The 23,047-nt window shown below is 45.1% G+C and overlaps 1 protein-coding gene across 7 annotated transcripts in view; it reads left to right on the forward strand.

Moving 5' to 3' along the window:
- The window catches only part of LOC106562015 (zinc finger protein 536-like), a 185,707-nt gene that overhangs the window by 44,199 nt on the left and 118,461 nt on the right, over positions 1-23,047 (forward strand). For 5 of the 7 annotated variants that reach the window (XM_045689040.2, XM_045689038.2, XM_045689047.2 and 2 more), the window contains one exon: positions 12,134-12,262. The exons of the other annotated variants lie outside the window; for them this stretch is intronic. The gene's annotated coding sequence lies outside the window, so the exon portion shown is untranslated. The remainder of the gene's footprint in view (positions 1-12,133; positions 12,263-23,047) is intronic. 7 annotated transcript variants of the gene reach the window in all.

A 23,047-nucleotide genomic window follows, 5' to 3' on the forward strand; every position in this document is an offset into this window, starting at 1 on the left:
TAATGAAGAACGGAGCTGGAGTGTTGAGGTGATGTGTTATCATTAACTAATCCAATTGCCTATGAGATGAGGAGGAATTTCCTGCTCTTGAGAAGGCTCTCGCTCTCTCTCTCTCTCTCTCGCTCATTCTCTTTCGCTCTTTCTCTCTCTCTCTCTCTCTCTCTCTCTCTCTCTCTCTCTCTCTCTCTCTCTCTCTCTCTCTCTCTCTCTCTCTCTCTCTCTCTCTCTCTCTCTCTCTCTCTCTCTCTCTCTCGGTCTCTCTCTCTCTCTGGTTGCTGTTGTGTCGCTGTGACTGTTTGGCTGTGGTGTAGGACTCAGCTCTTCGGTGGGGCCTGCCCTAGGTGTCTCGGCGTATTCCCTGAAGGTGCGGCCTAACGGGGGAGAAGCAGAGTAGTGCGCTCCGTCTCGTGACAGTAATGCCGTGCGGCAGACACAACTATTTCAGCGGGAGCTTAGCGTGGCTGTCGGATGATGTATTCTGTCATCGCTACATAGATCCAATCTGAACTCGGCACAACTTTCCAATATTCCCGATGGCTTATGTCTTGGGATGACGGAGAATCGTGAAGACACGGGAGGGATTGAGAGGGAATGAGTGTGCGTCTGTAATCCGTGGAGTGGAGCGTGTGCAGCGCTTTAGTCTCTTAAAGAGGAGATGGAAGGGGAGAGGGATGGAAATGAAGCAGGACAGCTGGATAGGGGCTCAGAGTGATAGGATCTCTCTCACACAATGATGTCATTTAAGTTAAGGAGACTTTTTACGCTAGCTGGGTCATACCTGGGCTAGCCAGATTCTTTGCCTCCTCAAATTGACAATTACAATCAGGAATCATTTCAGATATGCCCACCTTTACGCAGCCTTTCTCAAACCAGGAAACGTTCTTCAAAGAAGGACTAAATAAGCAACAACTGAACAAAGTGAAACAAAGTTATTCTGGATTTCCTTCCCCTCTGCTGATTATTCTGCTAGTGGGGAGGGGACACAGAGATCTTAAAGGAGGACGGTAACATTCTGTTCTACTGAACAATTCTCGGTTAAAACAACCAATCACGCCACAGCCCATTTGATGCGATAATCAGCCAGGCTAAAAAAAAAAGTGATTAGAATATATCAGCACACCTCTTTTCAGCAATGCAGCTGCTCGGAAACACAAGTCTTACAAGATAACGTCAGACTGACTGGGCCTTGTGTGTGTGTGTGTGTTTTTGTTTGTGTTCATCCATTGTCTCACTGAGGTTTCGGCGAAAGCCTTGAAATGTTGCACACTCTTTTATAACTCAAGCTCCACTGAAGATGAATACACAGGTTTAATTGTTGAAATAGTTTATTTCATTATCTTCGGGAATAACGCTCGGCGACCTTGAGTGTTGTTTACCGCGACATGTCTATCTTATAGAGGGAGCGGTTTGTTCTGGTCGATTTTTTGGAAATGTTTTGTATGTTTTACGATGTTCACTTTTTGAGGCCGTGGATGTGATTTCTTAATCTGTGGAGTGCCTTGTGTTGTAGCAGACTAGGTATGTTAAAGGCCATGGGAGCGATGTGCTATTGTGGAGATGTCATTCACCTCAGAGACTTTTACCTTTGTGTGTTGAAAATCCTGGCTGCCATAGTCCCCCAGAAAGGATTTCCACAACCATTATCAAGGCTTCAGGGTCACCTTTTTTAACCCTTTCAACACAAAACATAGATCTCCTTTTGACTGGGCAGAGACCCATCTCATAGTGAATGCTTTTCCCGTGATAATATTACACTGGTCTTCTTACTCAAAAGGAGCAGAGCGAGAGAGAGAGAGAGAGAGAGAGAGATTACCATTTGTAAGATAAACCCATTCCAGCCCTGCCCCAGTTTAAATTACACTGTGTTTTTCTTTTTTGATTTCCATTTGCGCATAATGCTCTCTCTCAGCATGTTTAAGTTATATTATTAGCGTGTGAGCGTTTCTCGAGAGATTTTTTTTTTCTTCTCGCTTTTTTCCCCTCCCTTTTATTTCAGTGGGGATTCTCGCCTCCCGATGCATTAGCCTCCTGTAATTGACAAATGATCTTTAGATGGTCTGGAGATTGAGAGGCGGCTCGCTAGCCTGACTACAGTATAGGGCTGCATTACTGTAGTCTATTTGGGACGGGCTCTTTTGGTACAGGGGGTGTTCGGGTCATTGTGCCATCCAGACCCCTAATCGCCTCTCTCTCTCTCTCTCTCTCTCTCTCTCTCTCTCTCTCTCTCTCTCTCTCTCTCTCTCTCTCTCTCTCTCTCTCTCTCTCTCTCTCTCTCTCTCAGCTCATTGTGTGAAATAACAAATGGCCGGGCAGCTCCTAGCACAAAGGGCTATCACCACATTATTCAAGAGAAGCCGTGGAGCCTTGCCAGGGTCTGCTGTTAGGAGGGGAGGGAGAAAAAAAATCTGCGTATTGTGATTTGCCATTTATAATTGGCTGGTGATGCTAAATGGTCGGTGGCCAGAACTTTTTTAAACGCAATCTGTGGCTGCGTTCGGGCCGATGTATCGCTAATGACAGATCGCCACGAACGCTCGGGAACAGAATGGTGCTCATGTAAGGCTAGAGAAACACAAATATGTTTATGTGTTCTGTCCAGAGATGTTTGGATGAGTCAGAGGTCATTGTACAGAAGTTTGACATTGTAATATAAATATATTAAATCAATGAAGGGGAAAAGATAGGAGTGGGACAGAAAGATAACTGATGACTATATGCTGTGGCTATAAAGCTATGCTAGAATCCCTGTGACTATTTTATAGAGGACACGCCCTCTGTTTGTAAGCCAGAGTAGCTGCCCCCCAGTCTGAACAGAGCAGTATTTTTGAGGTATGGGATGACAGGGCTCATGGCTGATACTCCTGTTGGCAGTGAGAGAAAGATACCGGGCTGGTTCTCAGGGGGAGCTGTCCTCTACATAGTGAGCTCAACGAAAGATACTATTTGATAAAGACTCCCCTCCCCAAAGCCTCCATAAATAATGAAAAGTTAATGAAGAGGTAACTTAATGATGTAATGAATATCACTCGAGCAAGGTCAAGCTGAAGGAGAAAAGTTGGTGGGCTTTCTAAAAGCCATGAGATCTATTGTATGAGCCTGTCTGTGTGCCTGTTGTGTTCTTTCTGGTCGGTTGTGCAGTCTAACCTTGCTTACAGTAAGTGTACTGCGTGTGTGTGTGTGTGTGTGTGCGCGAGTGTGTGTGTGCATGTGTGCATGTGTGTGTGTGTGTCTAACCTTGCTTACAGTAAGTGTACTGTGTGTGTGTGTGTGTGTGTGTGTGCGCGCGAGTGTGTATGCGCGAGTGTGTGTGTGTGTGTGTAGCCCAGTGGAGGGACTGGATCTAGTGTTGAACTGGTGATTAAAAATTGAGAGGGTTTGAATGACACCGATGAGAGTGTGTCGGAGCCAGGTGCGATCGATAGCGCTCTGGGTGGCGTGCACTGTGCGTGTGCGTGTGTGTGGACCATAAACCATGCCATCCCAGGTCTCCAATGGTCAGCAACCAATGTTCTCTATCACCAATAAACATTTCACATCAGAATGATCTGTAATATGAAGCACCCTGTATTTACCCATTACATTATTTTATGTAGTGTTGGGACTTGCCCCAAGGTTATATTTTCAACCAAAATTGTTTTCCCTCTGTGTCCTGTACTTAAAGATGAATGGACGTTTGGTCCATGTGTGCTGGTGACATGACCCTACAGAGGGGTTCCAGTTTCAGCGCTCTCGTCTCAGTCCGAGAAGTGCTTACTTGGCGGTGGCCAGGTGGCCTGTTCGATCTGTTTCCCTTTGTCTGAGGTAAAGAAGTGTCTGCCCTGACTCCCTGTGCTGTGAGGCTGAGGTAACGAAGTGTCTGCCCTGACTCTCTATGCTGTGAGGCTGAGGTAACGAAGTGTCTGCCCTGACTCTCTATGCTGTGAGGCTGAGGTAAAGAAGTGTCTGCCCTGACTCTCTATGCTGTGAGGCTGAGGTAACGAAGTGTCTGCCCTGACTCTCTATGCTGTGAGGCTGAGGTAAACAAGTGTCTGCCCTGACTCTCTATGCTGTGAGGCTGAGGTAAAGAAGTGTCAGCCCTGACTCCCTATGCTGTGAGGCTGAGGTAAAGAAGTGTCTGCCCTGACTCCCTATACTGTGAGGCTGAGGTGTTTGCCCTGACTCCCTATGCTGTGAGGCTGAGGTGTCTGCCCTGAATCCCTATGCTGTGAGGCTGAGGTGTCTGCCCTGACTCCCTATGCTGTGAGGCTGAGGTGTCTGCCCTGACTCTCTATGCTGTGAGGCTGAGGTGTCTGCCCTGACTCCCTATGCTGTGAGACTGAGGTGTCTGCCCTGACTCTCTATGCTGTGAGGCTGAGGTGTCTGCCCTGACTCCCTATGCTGTGAGGCTGAGGTAAAGAAGCGTCAGCCCTGACTCCCTATGCTGTGAGGCTGAGGTAAAGAAATGTCTGCCCTGACTCCCTATGCTGTGAGGCTGAGGTAACGAAGTGTCTGCCCTGACTCTCTATGCTGTGAGGCTGAGGTAAAGAAATGTCTGCCCTGACTCCCTATGCTGTGGTGCTTCTACAGCATATGCGTTTGGGGGAGAGGGATATACAAGGCTACACTAAAGCCAAGATCTGGTAGTATGGCTTCGATCTGTTGTCGGGGTAGACCACATTAGCATAGTGTAGTCGGGCAGGTTGTGGTAAAAGGCTGTGTATGTGCGCGCGTGTGTGTGTGTGTGTTGATTTGCCAATGTATGAAACTAGGTGTGGGGTAATGATGGTCTGAGGACTTGTGAGGGAAGTGACAGAGAGAGACAGCCTGTGTGCTGCAGAACAAGCCTCTCACGTGGGCTTTGCCTTGCTCCAGGCAGGGCCAGGTTCTGTGTAGGTTATACAGATTGTTTGCAGACACACACGCACACGCCGTTACGCTTGAACTCAACTCCAATGCAATGTGGGAATAGCATGATTTGTGGCACAAGTGCAAACCCGTCGCTGAGCGGTTTCCTAATGTGCCTGGAGAGACTGGGGTCTCCCTCTCTGGCGAGTTTATAGATGACTGGTGTGTCTATGCCTGTGTGTCACAGAGACACAATCCACCCATCTAGTTCCCTTAACAAGCCTCAGGTCAGACTTCCTGGCACTCATCTACCCTTAAGCACAAGTCAAGCTATTAAACAGATGGAGTCAGTACTGAGAACGTTTTTCCGCTTTATTTAAACTACTCCAATGTAGCTAGTCAACCTCGGACATACAGTATGCACTATTAGGATAGCAGCAAGAGTATGAGCTTCTAGTAGCTTTCTCACCTAGTCAGTAACAGGCCAGTCATATAGCTGGGTCTTAGTAGATATGCTCAAGTAGCAGCAGACAGAGGGAGTGAAAAAGGAACACCTGAACTCAGAACAGAAATGAAGCGACTAGCGAGGTCGGGTGGTCGTAGAGCATCTTAAAAGTAAAAATCATTTCATTTTCTTCATCAAAAGACTGTAAACCTAGGCTTCGGAAGTCCCGTCTGCACACAACAGCAACAGCCCCGAGCCCATAGATGGCCAGCGATTCATAGGAGATATTCACCCTGTGTTTATCACAGCCAACTCCTATGGGACGGCTGTGAGTTACAAGGGGAACGGCGGTAGAGAGCTTTCTATTAGGAACAGAGAATGAAAAAGCATGCTTACGCCCAAAGGCCTTTTACCAACATTCATGTCTGGGATTGGGTTTTTCTTTTCTTTCAGGGGCAAGCGGATGTTTTTTTTTACACAGGATAAGTAAGGATGGACATTAAATAGAACCTTTTGAATTTTGTTGTATAAAAGTGAGTGTCTGTATGGTGGCTTTTAACAAGGCATGGAGTACAGTACATGTGACTGCTGGAGTGTGACCAGTCCACCCTTTTCCCACCCTTGATTGTCGGCATCCTTTGCTGTATATTTCTAAAAAGCAGAATAGTATGGCGCATCAAAGGTGTGATAGGTGGTGCATGTGTACGTGTTAAAAGCAAGCCTTCTTGACTGGAAGAATCTTGGATGTGCCCTGTGCTCTACCACCACCTGACTCACTGTGATGTGTCACACTTAAATTGTGCATGCTGGTGTACTGAGCATCAGTCATCAGAAGACACCATTAAAATATATCTGCTCCGGATTCTGATCCTGTGTAGTGTTGTCTCTCCACAAACATAACTCACTGTTACTTTCAGCCTGGTCCTGTCTAGTGTTGTGTCTACACAAACATAACTCACTTTAGCTTTCAGCCTGATCCTGTCTAGTGTTGTGTCTACACAAACATAACTCACTTTTACTTTCAGCCTGGTCCTGTCTAGTGTTGTGTCTACACAAACATAACTCACTTTTGCTTTCAGCCTGGTCCTGTCTAGTGTTGTGTCTACACAAACATAACTCACTTTTGCTTTCAGCCTGGTCCTGTCTAGTGTTGTGTCTACACAAACATAACTCACTTTTGCTTTCAGCCTGATCCTGTCTAGTGTTGAGTCTCCACAAATATAACTCACTTTTACTTTCAGCCTGATCCTGTCTAGTGTTGTCTCTCCACAAACATAACTCACTTTTATGTTCAGCCTGGTCCTGAAACCACACAGAGACTGCCAAAGCCACCCTCTTAGACAGCCAGACACACAGTGACCCCCACAGCCTTGTAGGCCCCCAGACAACCTTAATGTGAGTTTTTGGTTTGTGGATATGCAAGTTTGCAGTGTGTGTGTGTGTGTGTGTGTGTGTGTGTGTGTGTGTGTGTGTGTGTGTGTGTGTGTGTGTGTGTGTGTGTGTGTGTGTGTGTGTGTGTGTGTGTGTGTGTGTGTGTGTGGTGTGTGTGTGTTGGGGATACTGGAAACCACTTTTTCTATGGGTAGACATTAGATATTACTACTCCAATAAGCTGATAATAAGCATTTGCTGAGCCTACTATTATTTTTGTATCACTTCTGATGAAGTGTAAACATTCAATCTTTCCATCAAATTCCATTAAACACAGTGAGAATACAAACATGCACGTGCACTCTTAAAAAAAACCCAAGCAGTGAATTTAAACAGCCGTGCGTGGACATAAATAGTTTAATCTGACGTCCATAAATCATATGGAGAATGTACATTTGGCCTGGGTAAGGCCTTCAAGTTCACACCCGGATTCTGTAAACATGTTTTTTAGCCGGTCGCGTCGAGTCTTAAGAGACTGCCGGTAATCAAAAACAATAACCGCTCTAAGCGTAAACTCTTCAGAAAGTCCTGGAGAAGTATGAAATAATAATCTGTGTGTGGCCCCTGCCGAATGCTGAGAACGCAAACATTTCACAATAAAGTTGTTTAAATAAAGGCCTTGGCATAGATGGCTGAGAGATAGGACATGCTGTCTTAATTACACACGGCCATAAAAATAAACCGCCGGTACAAAGTATGACTCTCCGTTCACAGGGTTTAACCTATAAAATGTCAGCGAGGTGTGTACTTCAGATGTGAGAGGGGATGTATTGTTTGGAGAGAAAACAACAGGCTCTGAAGGAGAAAAAAATATCCCCCCCCCCAAAAAATAAAAAAATAAAAAATAGACTGTACAATCAACAAAGAGAGCAGTGTTTACTCTGAATTTAAAGACTTTCAAATTCTTCCCCCACCATTGCGAGGCATTACAGAGAGAAAATAGACCAGCTAAGCACCCCGTTTATTGTTCTTAAACTCTGTGAAAGGTAATATGCTTTAAAGGCACAGTAAATGTATTGGTATTGCTGGAGTTTGCGCTTATGGACGGTGTAAGTGAGTAAAGTTACATTAGCCTTTGGAGAGAAATAGATTATTTTTTCCTGAAGCATGGACTTAAGTTTCTACTGCTGGGTGGGCCCACTCCTCTTTAGCTGTGTTAACATAAGAATAGAGGGTTGGCTAGAGGGTGAGGAGGGGTTAGCTGGTTTAAATGATTCTGCGCCTCCGCTGCTGCATAGCAGGGGCTGTTGTTATCCACTTATAACATCAGACGTTCACTCTCTCTCTTTTTTACTCCCTCTGTTTCATATTCCTCCCTCTCTCTCTCTCTCTCTCTCTCTCTCTCTCTCTCTCTCTCTCTCTCTCTCTCTCTCTCTCTCTCTCTCTCTTGCTCCCTCTTTTCCCATCTTTGCTCCACTGTGTCGTAGAGCAGTTTGGGCATCAAATCGGGGGCCTATATACTAGTCTTATTTTGTAATGCCTGACTCAGCCTTGGCACACCTCTGTCCCAGATCTCCTCAGGCGCGTGGCCTACAATGTGACGCGGCGTCACGCCGGCGTGGAATTCTCAACCCAGGAGAGGATAAAAACGTCTCTCCTGTTCACAGCCAGAAGGCCCAGAGCAGGCATACACACGACACAAGACAGGAACTCTTAATCACGTTTCATCCTCCAGTCTTAAAGCCCTGGATCTGAATGGTAATTCACCTTAACACGAGCTATAGTCTGGGTGAGTGGAGGGGACCGGGACACTCTTAAGCATGGGGGAGGAATGCAGTTAGATAGAAATGTTTGTATATGGAGTGCAGGGATGGTGCTTAAAGACATCTGGATGCGATGAAATGCCATTCGTCTAAACAAAAGTGAGCCCCGTCTCTCTGCCTAGCAAGCCACCCAACGTGCGTTCTGCTTTTACTACATGTTTGTGCAATATTTTCGAAAGTACTACGTTGAAAAATTTTTCATTGCAACAGTATTAAGCTTTCCAACATGAGATGGTTTTCCTTGCTCCAATTTCCCCCTAGATCAACACGGAGGCCATTGGAAATAGCTGTGCACTTGATGAATGACTGAAAAGGCCTACTTTATGACTGAAAAGGCATACTTTATGACTGAAAAGGCATACTTTATGACTGAAAAGGCCTACTTTATGACTGAAAAGGCATACTTTATGACTGAAAAGGCATACTTTATGACTGAAAAGGCATACTTTATGACTGAAAAGGCCTACTTTATGACTGAAAAGGCATACTTTATGACTGAAAAGGCCTACTTTAGTGCTGGTCAAGAGAAGAAAAAGACCAAAAAACGTTGACATCGGATTGACCTTTTAGAATAACTTTTCAACTTCTGTAGCGCTATTCATTACATAAAGAACCTCAAGAAGGACGAGCAATTTAGAAAACAACAGCATCGTTCATGAGATGTAAGTTCATGGATCGAGTTGTCATCAGAGGGAGGTGGTCAATGGGGGAGATCAAGCAAAGATGGTCTCCAGACCGTCATATATAAACAAGCTCGGAACATCGGAGGCCATACCAAGTGTTAACTTCTTCTTCTTTTTTGTTGTTGTTGAAATGCATGAGCTAGTTCTGTGCTTTTTCCCCCCCCAGATCTGGACATCAGCTAAGTTGTACAGTGCTACGGCATATCCGTCAAGATCGATTTCACTCCCTATTGTTCCACATCGTTGGTGATCTGCAGATCAGACCAACTATGAGAGAGAGAGAGAGAGAGAGAGAGAGGGAGAGAGAGAGCGAGAGTAGGTGGAGAGGTGGCATGCGTGTGCATGAGGAACACACCTATGGATTTATCAGCTCTTTCGTTCTATTTAAACAAATAGTGTTGGAGCCTTGGAAGGCAGTGTAGGGACATGCCTAGGATAATAAGCGTCATGGAATCTAATCAGATTTATAAGAGGAATTGATTGTTGTGTGGCAGGAGGAGCAGGAGTGGGGTTGGCAATAAGCTGAAATTTAAGTGTTAATTTTTATGCTAATCCGCTGGCATCTCCGTGTGATGCAATTTGGTTCCCTGCACCGCAGATATGAAATTGTCCTGCTCACAGAGAAAATGTCAGCTTGCCAGACCCTGAAAGCTTGTTATTTATTAGGTATGTTTCTATTAGTATGTGTCACAGTTGTTAGAGAGCCTCGTGCATGCGTATAGACACGCGCGTGCGCGCGCAGCACGCGCACACACACTCACACACACACACACACACACACACACACACACACACACACACACACACACACACACACACACACACACACACACACACACACACACACACACACACACACAAATACACAAATACACACACACAATGGTGCTTCATGCTTGTTCCGCCCAGCTCTCGGCCTTAAAATCGTCTCAGCTCACTGGCTGCAACACTGGGGCATTAATGTATTATCATATATCGGGTGGTCCTTGCCCTCTGGACAAAAGGCTATTTAATACAATTTAATGACATTCCCAAGCAGGAGAAAGGGAGGGAGACAAGGAGGCAGAGCCTAGCTGAAAATAGCATCTGTGTTTCTCATGGCTCACCCATGCAAACATTTCAGCTTAAGATGCGTGACTTCTCTCCTTTCTCCGGCAGAAAGGGTAGAAAGAGGGAGAAGCTAATGGCAGGGAGAATTAGAGAGGAAGGAGAAGTCTAAATATGAATATCCATAAAGACAGTGTGCTGTAATCCAGGCCTTAACACAGCGTACAGTAACATGTCACAGACGGCATTGCTCTCCAAAGGCCATTGAGTGATCCATTTCCACAGTCGCACAGTGATGTCATCCGCACGAGACAGCAGAGGGGACAGTGACAGCCAGGCACTGTCTTTGGGTTTCATCCAGCTCTGACAGCTTCCTGTCAAGGCGCCGCTCTCCTTTGAAACACCTATTCTCTCCGTCTCTCGTGTTCAAACTGTTTCTCACTCTGTCTACTCCCCATTCACACTGCTGTTATGTGTGCCAGTCCCTGAATCCAGTTATATTGTACACTGGGCGTAGTAAACAGAGTAAAAGGTTTGGATGCAATTCACATATAGGTCAATTAAATGCACCAACATCTGCTCTCTCCTAACAATTTGCATATAGTATTCATATGTTAATGATGTCCCTTGTTTTTGTGTTTGTGTGTGTTTTTTTTTTGGCAATTCCTCCCCTCCTCCCCATCTCTTTGTAAAAAAAAAAGAGAGAAAAAAAAAGAAGAAGGTTCATGCTTCCTAAAACCGGATACAGCCGTCCTATTTTTACTTCCCCTCTCACCAATGCTTAAAGGAAAGAGTTTCTTGAGCAGACAAGTGCCGGGGGTTGTTCTGTTGCCATTGCCCCTGATTTCGAAAAGAAGAACCCTTTTACTGTAGTGGGAAGGCCTCCCTTTTCCAAGGCAGCTTAATGCCTTATAAATCAATGATGAGGACAGATGGACCAGCGATAATCTATTTAGAATGCCTCACAGCAAATATTGTCGTACAGATGATTAGAGATTGAGCTATTTTAACTCACCCCCCTTAAAAAATCTTCTTCTCATTTTTAGTACTTTTGAATTATACGGGGGGGGGGGGGGGGGGGGGGGGGTTTCACAAATTTGGTTCTTTGAAATAAATCTCAAACATTAGAAAAAGGGTCTAATGTGGTGAACGTCTGAAGTCGGTTTTCTCTTTGTGGCGTTTATGGGTGGGGATAGGGGAACAAAGAGCATATGAAGAGCGTGGTGGTCTGTTGCCAAAACCATAATGGACAACGCATGTTTTTTAACCAGAAAAGGGGGGGTCCCTTTAATGGAATTGTGTCTGAGGGTGTAAATGGCAAAGCTAGAGGCCTCAGTCTCTTTTATGGTTGATGGCTCCCGAATTTAGCGTGAGGAGGAGGGAGGAGTGAGAAAATGAAGTGGAGGTTGTCAGATGTGGCAGCTGCTTGGAATCCTGATAAATATAAGCCCTTATTGATCGGATGAAAATGAAAGATCCCAGAGTGCCGTGCAGTATTTAGCATCTTGTCTGCCGCGCGTCAGCGATGGCCTTGCCTTGGAGGGATAGATTTTCAGCCCGCTGCAAGGCACGGCTTTGATTTCATCTTTAACCTTTTTCGGCTGCATTTCCTTGACCTCTGCGCATCGCTGCCTTTCAGTGAATTTGTTACATTTCACTTGACATCATCTCTCGCTCTCTCTCTCTCTCTCTCTCTCTCCCCCTGTCCCTCTCTCTCTCTCTCTCTCTCTCTCCCTCTCCCTCTCCCCCTCGCTCTCTCTCTCGCTGTCCCTCTCTCCTCTCTCTCTCTTTCCCTCTCCCTCTCCCTTTCTCTTTCCCTCTCCCCCTGTCCCCTCTCCTCTCTCTCTCTCTCTCTCTCTCTCTCTCTCTCTCTCTCTCTCTCTCTCTCTCTCTCTCTCTCTCTCTCTCTCTCTCTCTCTCTCTCTCTCTCTCTGTGACAGGACAGAGACACATCCTTCTAGGTCGGTCATCATTGCTGTGTGCTGTAGTGACTCAGTGGCAGTGATCTGCCTGGGTCTCCTCGAACCTGACAGACAGGCTCCAGACCAGTATGCAGTTAGTGTGTTAAGGTACGCCCCCCCCCCCCCCACCCACCCACCCACCCACCTTCTGTTACACACTGTCCCACTGCACAGCTCTATCACACTCACATCGCTCTCTCTCTACGTTGCCACCATAGGCTTCTGCTAATGTTTGTAACTTGTTACAATCTGGATTGTGATAATCTACCATAATCATCAGCCATCTAAAAACACACTGAATGTCATTCAGTCCCCACACTGAGACATGTCTGTTCCAAATGTCCCCCTCCCCTTGTGCCACCTCTCCAATGTCACTATACTTCCACTTCATGACTACCCACCTTATTTCTTTTTCATTTATAAGAGCTAGCTAGCAATATAACATGGAAAATATGGGACGAATCATGAACAATTTATGTTTGGCATTAGTGTAATTGAATTCTACTCGTATATCACAGGGAGACGTTTCAGGCTTGAATTAAACGAGAGGTATGGATCCATGAAAATAAGGCTCCCTTCCTTGTCTTTTGAACAACGCTCCCTTACTCTTTTAGATGGATGATAAATTCCCTGTGAGGGAGCCTGCAACAGCTGTTGGCAGACAGGCTAGATATGAGAATAGCAGCATAGGATGAGCGAGCATTAAAAATTAATACGCTATTTAGCCTAGGTGTATTTTAGGTATTTGACATTTTCATGTCCGGGACAGACTCAATTTATTCATAGTGCAGGAAAAAAAAGAAAGAAAAGAGAAATGGCGAGGAAAGAACCGTAAGTGAAGGCCATTCTGTTTTTATGGTCACTCCTTCCCTACAGTAGTGATCTGTGTGAAGGCTTAAAGCACACTGTCTGTGTCTATGGAGGAGACTAAAGCTCGTTATGACTGGAGTAATAATTAGCACACTGCAGAAAGGAAATGATGTGCCTCTTAAGCCCCCAATATCTTTCTTTTTTTGTGATTCCTTTTCTTTGCTTCCCTTACATTCTCTCTTAACACTGACTGGGAAAGCTACACACACCAAAAAAAATAAAAAAAATAAGCAGGGACATTGGGTAGTGTTCTTTAAAAAAAAAAAGCTGGTAGGGTAGCTAGCTAGGCCCAGGCCCCAGACAGTGAAAGTGGAAATCCCAGACCTCGTAGTGATTAATTACTAATGCTCCTTTCGAACATCTCCCATATCCCTCACGATCTAATCGCACTGAAATCTAAGACATGTCCTGTAAGGAAGGATCCGACTATAAGAGCCACCTCACTCAACCTCCCTCCCTCCATCTATGTCCCTCTTCCTTCCGCTGGTCTGACTCTCACTCTTTTCCTTTCCCTCTCTCTCTGTCACTAGCTTTTCCTTCTTCTCCACACACTATTCTACATGTATCCTTTGACTCTTTCTCTCCATATGTTTCTCTTATTGTCTCTTCTGTACCCAACTCCCCCCCCCCCCCCCTCTTTCTTTCATTTTCTCACGCTTCCAATCGTCATATATACACTGTTATTACCCTGGGGAATATTTAGCAGTAAGATGTTCAACAACACATACCACCCTCTAGTCTTAACTCCGAACACAAACCTGGAAGGCACAAACTGGAGAAGCATGTGTAAGTACACTGTGCAAATGATCACGAGGATAAAACAGAAAGCTTTTATTTAGCAGTTTAAACCTATTACGGGATCGCTAAATCTCAAGCCTGGGATAATTTTCGGAGATATCTCTCCGACTACAAAGAAAATGGGAATCGAAAGCCGTTCAGCATTTAAAGGAGATGGAGGCACTTTGAAAGCAACAGTCTCAACAACGTCCTTCATTTTCAGATTTCATTGATTTCACATTGCTGGAGTTCAATGCTACTAGTGCTTGAGACAAGGGCCCGCCTTACCTGCAGCTTTGTAGAGATACACTCATAGAAAACGCTAAACATCTGAAAGCTGTCAGTAGAAAATATCCTCAATCCCTCAGTCTCTCAGAAAAAAACCAAAAATGACAGAGAAACATGTCCAGTGTTCTTGTGTAATCAGTGACATAAATGCCCAGGATTGAGTGATCATTTTTAGCCTAGCCGTGTGTTTTTGTGAAGGGAACATGGAGTTCTTGCTGGAGTGTGACAGTGCGACATATGCAGATAGTTGGCCTCCCTGGGTCTATAGGGGTTTTCCTGGGAGCTGCTTCTCTGCGGCGCGAGGGTTTCAGTGTCAGAGCCAATGTGCCTTTGAGGCCGTATCCTAGCAGATTAGCGTCTCTCCTTATCATTCAGATCAAGCCCTGCTCCCTTTGAAAACATATTGTACATATCTACCCCTCCCCTCCCTGCCGTCGTCCATGACAACAATCTGTAGGCGTGATGTCTGTCTCAGAGGAGCGGTGGGAGCCCTTGACAGATAGCAGGTCTGGCGTTGGAGTCAAAAGCAGGCACGTCCGTCCTCCTCCCTACCCGGTGCAGGGGAGAGAGAGACTGTCAGACGACAGAGGGGACCGAAGGGGGCTGGGCTGGGGGGCCTGGAGCCCAACACTCAAGCCCTTCATCATCCTCCTATGATAGCAGGGGGTAATTGATATATGGGCACAGCCGTCTCTTCCCCTTCGCGTGTTAAGGTCGACTTATCTACATTTCACCCCTGATTTCTCCACTCCCATTATATTTCCTAGATATTGACTGACTGGTGAGGGTGGTGTGTGAAAACAACCCCAGAGAAAAAGAAAAGAAAAGTGCTTTTATTCCGGCGCCTAACCCTGCCTGTTATCAAAGTAACTTTGAGCTTATTAGCAACAAAGGGCCTTTTCCCCCCCCTTCCTGCTTTGTGCGGCCGTGTACGCCAGCGCTTCCTGAATTAAACTGCTGGCTTCCTGTTCTTTTATATGCATGGCCACATCTGGGGAGCTTGCTCACAGCCCTGCTGCCTAATAACAATCACCTTCCCTTTCAGTCCCCCCTGATTGTTTCTAATTCACTCTGACAGATAGTGGCTGACAAGCCGCCCGCGCCTCCCTCCCTCCGTGACCCCGGATCACTCACCGCACTTATAAGGCCTGTCATTTTTAATATTTGATTTCATTTTTAAGTTATGTGTTTTACCCAGATGATGAAATCAGTGTTTAACTGAACACAAAATGGATCTCCCCTCTCTCTTTTCATCTTCAATCTCTCCCTTGCTTGCCCTCTTTGCCTTTTCTCTCTCCTTCTCTCCTCTGTTTATGGAGATTGGCGGAGGGGAGGATATTAGAGATAATATAGGCACACAGACACAGAAATGCGCACAGCCACAGACAGACACACAAAGGCACAAAACTCACAGACACACGGACACTCTACATTTTAGGTTGTGATCTGCCAGTGGGTATTATACATTTTCTCGGTATCTAGAAGTCCAGCAACAGGACTTGATGCGTGGCCATTGACAAATATCCGATTTTGTATATGTCCTCAGGCCTGCAAGTTACTTAGTTTCCGACATTCTTTGCTTTCCATTGATTGCCAATAAAGGTGTTTAGACATGGGTAAAATGCATATCAGGTAGAGTAATCACTAAACGAATGGATAGATTCATCGACAGGTAGATGGATGACATTTTGCAGGGCGATCCATGCAGTCCCTCAATAAAAAACACAATTTAGAGTTAAATGAAAAAAAGCAATTACTTAGTTAGCCGGTTCAATAGTTTGCTACCCACATACTTCACAGAGCTTTATGTATAGAGAGAGAGATAGAAGAACAAGAATAAGAAGACCAGAGAAAGAGAGAGATCGAGAGATCCGTTGTAACCTTGTGCCTACTACACCCACCGTCTCAAATAGACACATGCATCGTCTTACGAACACGTTGACTGTGTATTCCACTCACAACAACAAGACAACATCTCCCAAACTCATCCAGGCACCAACTTATAAACACTCTGCACCCCTATCACCCCAACGTACCCAGACACCATCTCAAAAACACACCCACTTCATACCGCCAAGGCATTGTGTCATTCCGGGACACGACGGTGCCTTGGGCATGCCCGATTCAATTTTTTCTCTCCCAATGACAAAAACAGAACTAATTGGAGTACCACTGCATGTTTTCACTAAAGGCACAATTTAATTACATTTGAGCTGGGAATGAGTATTTTGGGAACGTCATATGTTCGTTCAACAAATGGAGCGAACGAAAAGCAATATTTGTTTTGCTTTGATTAGCAAACCGGTAGGGTAATTTGTTAAGAAAGGGACAGAAAATCTCTGTTTAACCCCCTTCCCCCCGAACAAACTCTCACCCCCCCCCCCCCCCCCCACACCCGTTCCCGACACTGTCCCTACAATGTGGAATCAGCCTCAACCCCCCCCCCCCCCCTCCCCTTCCTTAAGCCGTTTATGCCCTATCTTAAATGTTAATGAACTTTTGCCTCAAGCATTTTGACTTTGGACCGCTGTCTCCAGTCTCCAGTCCCTAATCTCTGTCCTTTTGTGGCATTTGATAAATACTTTATTAATAATGTAAAGAGTATTGTTTTCTCCAAGGTTGTATTAATAAACATGAATGAATGTATTTGTCTTTGCCAAAACATGATTAATGCACATTAGCCTGTGTATTGCACACGCTAGCTCTCACCCCCCACTCCCAAAAAAATGACCCATCAACATAAAATATTTATGGCATAATATTAATGGTTTTGTAAAGAAAATAACAAGTTATTAATCCTCTGATTAACAACTGATTAACCTTTTTATTAAACACGTGATCCGTGCATCGTCGATTCAGGATATGTCGCCTGAGTGTGCTGCAGAATAATTATTTTTGTGTCTTTTCTAATTGCAAAAATCGCATGGCTGAACTGTTGTTTTTTTTGTTTTTTTTTTACACATGCACACACACTTACACTTGCTCACACAACGTGAGATATGCAGTCCAACTGCAGAAATACAAAAACATTGGCAAAATTCTATCGCATGAAGCGAAAGCGACTAAATATAGCAGCAGCTCTTTAAAACAATGGGGTTTAATTCACATATCCGTTTATTCCACAGTTATTGGCATGCTGTGGGAAAGCACAGAGAAGACACGGTGCTGAAGGACAAACGCTTTCTTTTCTCTTTTTGTTGTTGGTGTTTGCTCATCTCTACGCTATTGTGTGTATTTTTAGTCCCCGTCTCAGTCCTTTAAAACACAATTATGTTATGTTTTGAGACATGCCAAGAGTGACTTCACTGTGCGGCCTAGGAGAAAAAAAAGGCGTTTCTTTGGTGCCGTGATCTACCAGGTGCTTATGCAAGTAGGGCTTTTTCAGTGGACATTCACTTTAAAGAATTGGTGAAGTTTTTTTTAGGGATTGGCTTGTTAGAAAAACAGACATTCCCATAGCATTCCAAAGAGAAGTACTAAAAGTACTACCAACTCTAGACTGTTTCTCATAGGGTATTTACAGGGGTTTTTCGAAAGTAGCCCTCTGTAGTGTGCATATGAAGTAGGTAGGTAAATAACGAGACAATAGACATTATTATTAACATTTCTTTATTTCACTAATGATAAAAGCGAATTCTATAGTCTTTGTGAGAAGGCTTTGGCTTAGTGCTCAGGCCTCGGGCGCAACTCAGGGACAGTCTACAGTCCTGGGTCCTGGGCCATCTCGCAAACTCTTTTCTTTTAATTCATATCTTTGCTTAAGCATGTTTTTTTTCTTCTTCATACACCCTGCCTTTCATTCGGGCCCTTTTCTTAAGCGGGCAGAATCCATCAAAGCCCAATGTGTTGTGAAAGGCAACAACAATAGGCCTCTTTGTGGAAAGATGTGTGAGGGGATAAGTGTGTTGGGGACACTTGTTGTTTTTTTATGGCCTGGTCTTATGATGGATTGGTGCTTGTTCGGCAGGGTGTCTTTGTTCGCTTTCTTCTTTCTCAAATACCAATGGAAGATTTCACCTTCAGCGACTTTCCCTTCACCCCCATCTCACTTTGGACTTGCTCTCTTTCTTTCTGCTCTCCTTCTATCTCTCTCTTTAATTCGCCTGTCTCTAGTCTCTCTCTCTCTCGCTCACGCACTAGCCTCTATCTATGTCTTTCTGTCTTTCTCTCTCTCTCTCTCTCTCTTTCTCTCTGTTTCTCTCTCCACCACACAAACTGGCCGCCTTGGGATTCCTCGCAGTCAGTCACACACCCCTCTAAAAACAATTATCTTTGAACTTGCTTTTAGTGCTGTTTGTCCTAATTACAGATCATTTTCTCTGTCAGATTTCTACTTTTATTGCAGTTTTGCCCTGAATATTGATCCTATTGAGGTTCAACCTTATTTTACTCCCTGGAACACCCCTAAGACCTGGATTCATCACATATCCCCCTAGGACTTCTCTCTCTTTCTCCCTCTTCAAATTCATATTTTTTTTCTCATCATTTTTTTTTTTTTTTTTAAGATATCATTTTTTTTTTGTATTATCCAAATGAATTAGTGGGATCCCAAAATACACAGAAGGACGTATGGTTTGTCCCAATTTCTGTGTTACGGTTCACATTTTGGGCTAGGATTTTTTTTTTTGCTGAGGTATATCTCTGTAAGACATTGGATATCTCAGTGCCACTTGGGATTCACTATGTATTTATAGATCGGTGGTACAGAGGTGGACTTCGTAGTAATTAAAGACGAGTAAAGGTGGTTAATTCCTTCCTGTGCGTCGTTCTGTTAACTATTTATGAGACGGTCTCGACTGAAAACACACACACTGTACAGGCGTGCACCTAAGCTTCTTAAAGATGCTTGTCACCGTGCAGACGCCACACAACATGTGCTGCAGTTGCAGAGAGAGGTTTAGATATGGTGCAGGGCTTTTTGAATTATAACTGAATTGTGTGGCAGATATGTTCATGGGCCGGGTCAATGACCGTCTATGGGATTAGTATCATAAAGTGGTTCCAGCCTCAATTTATTTTTTGAACCTTTATTTAACTAGGCAAGTCAGTTAAGTACAAATTCTTATTAACAATGATGGCCTAGGAACAGTGGGTTAACTGCCTTGTTCAGGGGCAGAACGACAGCTCCGGGATTCGATCTAGCAACCTTTCGGTTACCGGCCCAACGCTCTAACCACTAGGCTACCTGCCGCCCCAATGAGCGTGAGAAGTCCTCTGCCCCAGATGTACAGTGAACCTGCCTTACCTGAGGGAAAGACTGTGACATACAATGCTGGAATCTGACTGTCCCAAATGCCGGTGCGTGATGCAACCGCTCACAATCTGTTCAGGATGAATCATGTCATCGTTCATCATAGTGACAGCACTATAGCACATTTCCTGTACTTGACTTAAGTAGTCGGTGACACTCCTCTGTTGCATGTTTAGGCAGTTGCTTTCCTGACTGTCTAATCACACAGGATGTCTGGGTTTGTTTGGCCTTGGACTATATACTTGAGCTTTTCTTCTCCAATGAGAATACAGCAATTAAATGATGTCTACTATGCATTAATTTGATACAGTATATGGATCCTAAAGACACACTTTTCGCTATTTTTGCTGACAATTAGAATGAACTTGGAAAAACAAATTATTTCCTCCCACGCGCTCTTACTCGACTGTTCAGTCCCGTCTTGTTGTGTTCCGATTGGTTTCTTAACAAAAGGCAGAGGAGAAGCTCTTTACGTTCGCTCGGTGAGTGAGCGATGGCAGTTTTTTTGAAGTACCTCCTCGACGCGACACACACTGGAGAGATGTTCATTTATTCAGGGCACAGTGTGAGATAGAGAGGCAGCACTCTCCTCTCCTCCCTCTCCAGTGGCCCGCCTGCCCGGACGCCTGGCCCGCGGTGGCCTGAACTTCCACACCGATTGATGGCCCCATGTAGACCCCCAGCTCCTCCAAACTCCCATAATGCTCAGGGAGCGCATCTTTACACACACACACACACACACACACACACACACACACACACACACACACACACACACACACACACACACACACACACACACACACACACACAGGGCCTAATTGAATTACATCCCCTTCAGCTCTGGGGTCCTCTACTGAAGGAAAGAGATGGTCTGTTTCACTGAGACTGAGCTACGGAGTCCTAGTTCTCCCAATGCCTATCATCCACGTTAGATGTGTCACCAAAACAAATGGAGACATAATGCAGGCAGGCAAAGAGATCCGTCACAGTGACTTTGGCGGTGGTTTGCGACTGTTTCAGAGAGTTTCTTCTTGCACCGCCACTGTGCTCCTCATCACAGAGAGCGCTGGTGACAGCCAGTGAAGGCTGCTTTGTTTGTGTAGTCGTCTGCTCTCTTTAATGAGCCATTTATTGTGTGTTTTGTATTCGTCGTGTTTGTATCGTTTTTTCGCTGGTTGAGTTTCGGAAAGAGAGGCCTTGTCTTCCCGGACTCCTTTAGAAAGTAGTCGAACCGCCCTGAGAGTGACTGGGGCTGCGTGTTTGGAGCACGTCAAGTTTCGACGCTCCGTCGCTCTTAACCGTTTCCCAAATCAAAGCATCAGAGCTGCAGTCAAACTCTCCTCCTCCTCCTCTTCGTCTTGTCTCGCCGTGTGCCTGAAGCAGCGCGGGTCTCTCCGCAGCAGGGAAAGGCAGGGCGGCGGGTAGGAGCGGGACGGGGGGAATGTAGCAGACTGTGACACGTACCTGTCAGCAGGTACTCCAAATAATTGGTAAATTACTACCGCGGGATAGGAGGAATCTCTCTTTTCTTTCTGTTTGATGAATATTTGAAGTCGTAGAACGACGCTGCGTGTTTGGCTCGGAGAGTTGGTCTATCACGCGCATCGAGGAAGAGGAGCAGCTCTCGCACGGAGAACAGGAGGGATCCTACTGTACTGCTTAGTGTAGACAGACACTGAACAGAGAGCACGGGAGCACGGCGTGGAGACCGTCCTCGTAATTCGAAGCAGGTCTGAACTAACAAGCAGCATAAACGTATACATTGAGACAGTGCTCAACTAAGTGACATATGCTCTCTGTTACACACACTGGCTGACACTGACACGCCTGCACACTACGCTGACATACTCACTTCCACCCACTTGGAAGCGAAACCCTTTTTTCCATTTTGAATGGATACCATAGAAAGTTCACTTACTCTGTGGACGAATGTGTTTTAACTTTGGGGAATCTTCACTCCCTGCCAATTCGATGGGAGCCATTGGGCTCTGTTTGTCCGTTAATGAAACATCTTCACGTTGCTCTTTCGTCGGCCTCAAACTCACTTTGCGCCACAGTCAATTAAACCCCTTAGGGCCGCTCTGTGCATAAAAAGACATATAACGCGTTTGACATTTCGGCTCACTCGTGTTAGGCACACCCATAGAACACTTTGCTTTGAGCTGTATGGAAGAAAAAAAAACACAGAGAAAGGAACCACTAGGACATTTTAAAGGGCCGTCCCACAACACTAGTATGAGGTGGAGAAACAGTAGCCCCAAGCACAGAACAGTCTCCAAGGGAATGTGTCCTATGTAAAGTAGCCATATCTGAGTTGGTGACTTATAATGGCAGGTTTTGGTATAACTGAGGCAAGTGCAAGCTGGGGGCATTGGATGCTATTGGTCAAAGACACAGAATGGACTAGACTAGATTGAGGTTGTGGCCCTAAAAAACTGTGACTGGGTTTGAGGACCTTGGTCCATATCGCCTGAATGAACTGGTTGTGCTGGGCGTTGATGCAGTCAGTGAATGCCTTAGATATGGCCAGTGGGCCAGAAGTGTAATGTAGCGTATGGGGCACATCCTCGATTCTAACCCCACAAAGCAAGACCTCCTTCAGGACTGACTGGACCTAGGGTAGCCCACAGGCCTGTAGTTTAGCCCATGTTTCAGTGGTGTGAAACAGCTTGACATGTGAGACACTTCCCCAGGGTATGAGGCGTTTTGTCTTCCTTTTACCCTGTCTGCCATGGTGAGGCTGAGTCAATGAAGGCCATGTCTGCCCAGTGGACCTCATTGGTAGTAGCCACTGTTGAGCGCATTCTATGGTATTTTCTTCTCCCCATCACGATCCAAATGAAATTTGATTTTCTATAGCGTTCCGTACGACATGTCCATCTCAGATTGCGTTTCTGCGAAGAATGTGATTGTTTTGTGGCGGAGACTTTCATGGTGGTACGTGTTTCGTTATGTAGTTTGTATCAATAGGTCCAGTGTGTTAGATGTCTGAACTTTGTTTGGTATGCTCACCAACCAGTAACCTGAACAACAGATTTCCGTTGCATTGTTTCCCGTTACTCTATGGGGACTGTGTCCGGCCTGCATATAAACAAGGGTGTTTTATATGGTTGTTTTTCACTAGCGACATCTTTGGGTAGACGTTCAAGAGATCGTCCCCCATTTTGATGTGTTCATCTCAGCTGAGGATTTATGCGGAGACGCTTAAAAAACGTAGATCTCGCACGGACCGACGGAGAATCTATTATTCACGAAAGCTAATGCATTGTTTCTGTTGCTTTATATAATCCCCCCCCCCCCTTTTCCCCCACCAGCATTTTCTCAGGCAGGTTGGCAGTAAAATCTGTATTGAAATGAGAAGTTTGAAAGACAAACCACTAGCTCCTTATATGTGTAAACTGCGTTAAATTACACTTTGAGCTTACAGAACAGAGCTTCAAATGTTAAATGGGGGTTGAAGTCTGCCTGAACTAATTTGTATGGCTTTGCACCATGTTGACATTTAAATGTGATAAGAATAGAAAACTGTATGCCGACCTATTTTGAAGATGCTTTCGGAATACATTCACATCAGCGCCGGTCTATAATTAATAAAAATAGACAGGCTTTCTTGCTCCAGATTTGATTGTGATACAGCCTTAGAAACACTACAGGGATGGAAGAAAAAACGGAGAAAAAAAATGGATGGGGGCAGGAATTAAGAG

This window comes from Salmo salar, chromosome 11 (genome assembly GCF_965601325.2).
Source record: "Salmo salar chromosome 11, fSalSal1, whole genome shotgun sequence".
Lineage (NCBI taxonomy): Eukaryota > Metazoa > Chordata > Actinopteri > Salmoniformes > Salmonidae > Salmo > Salmo salar.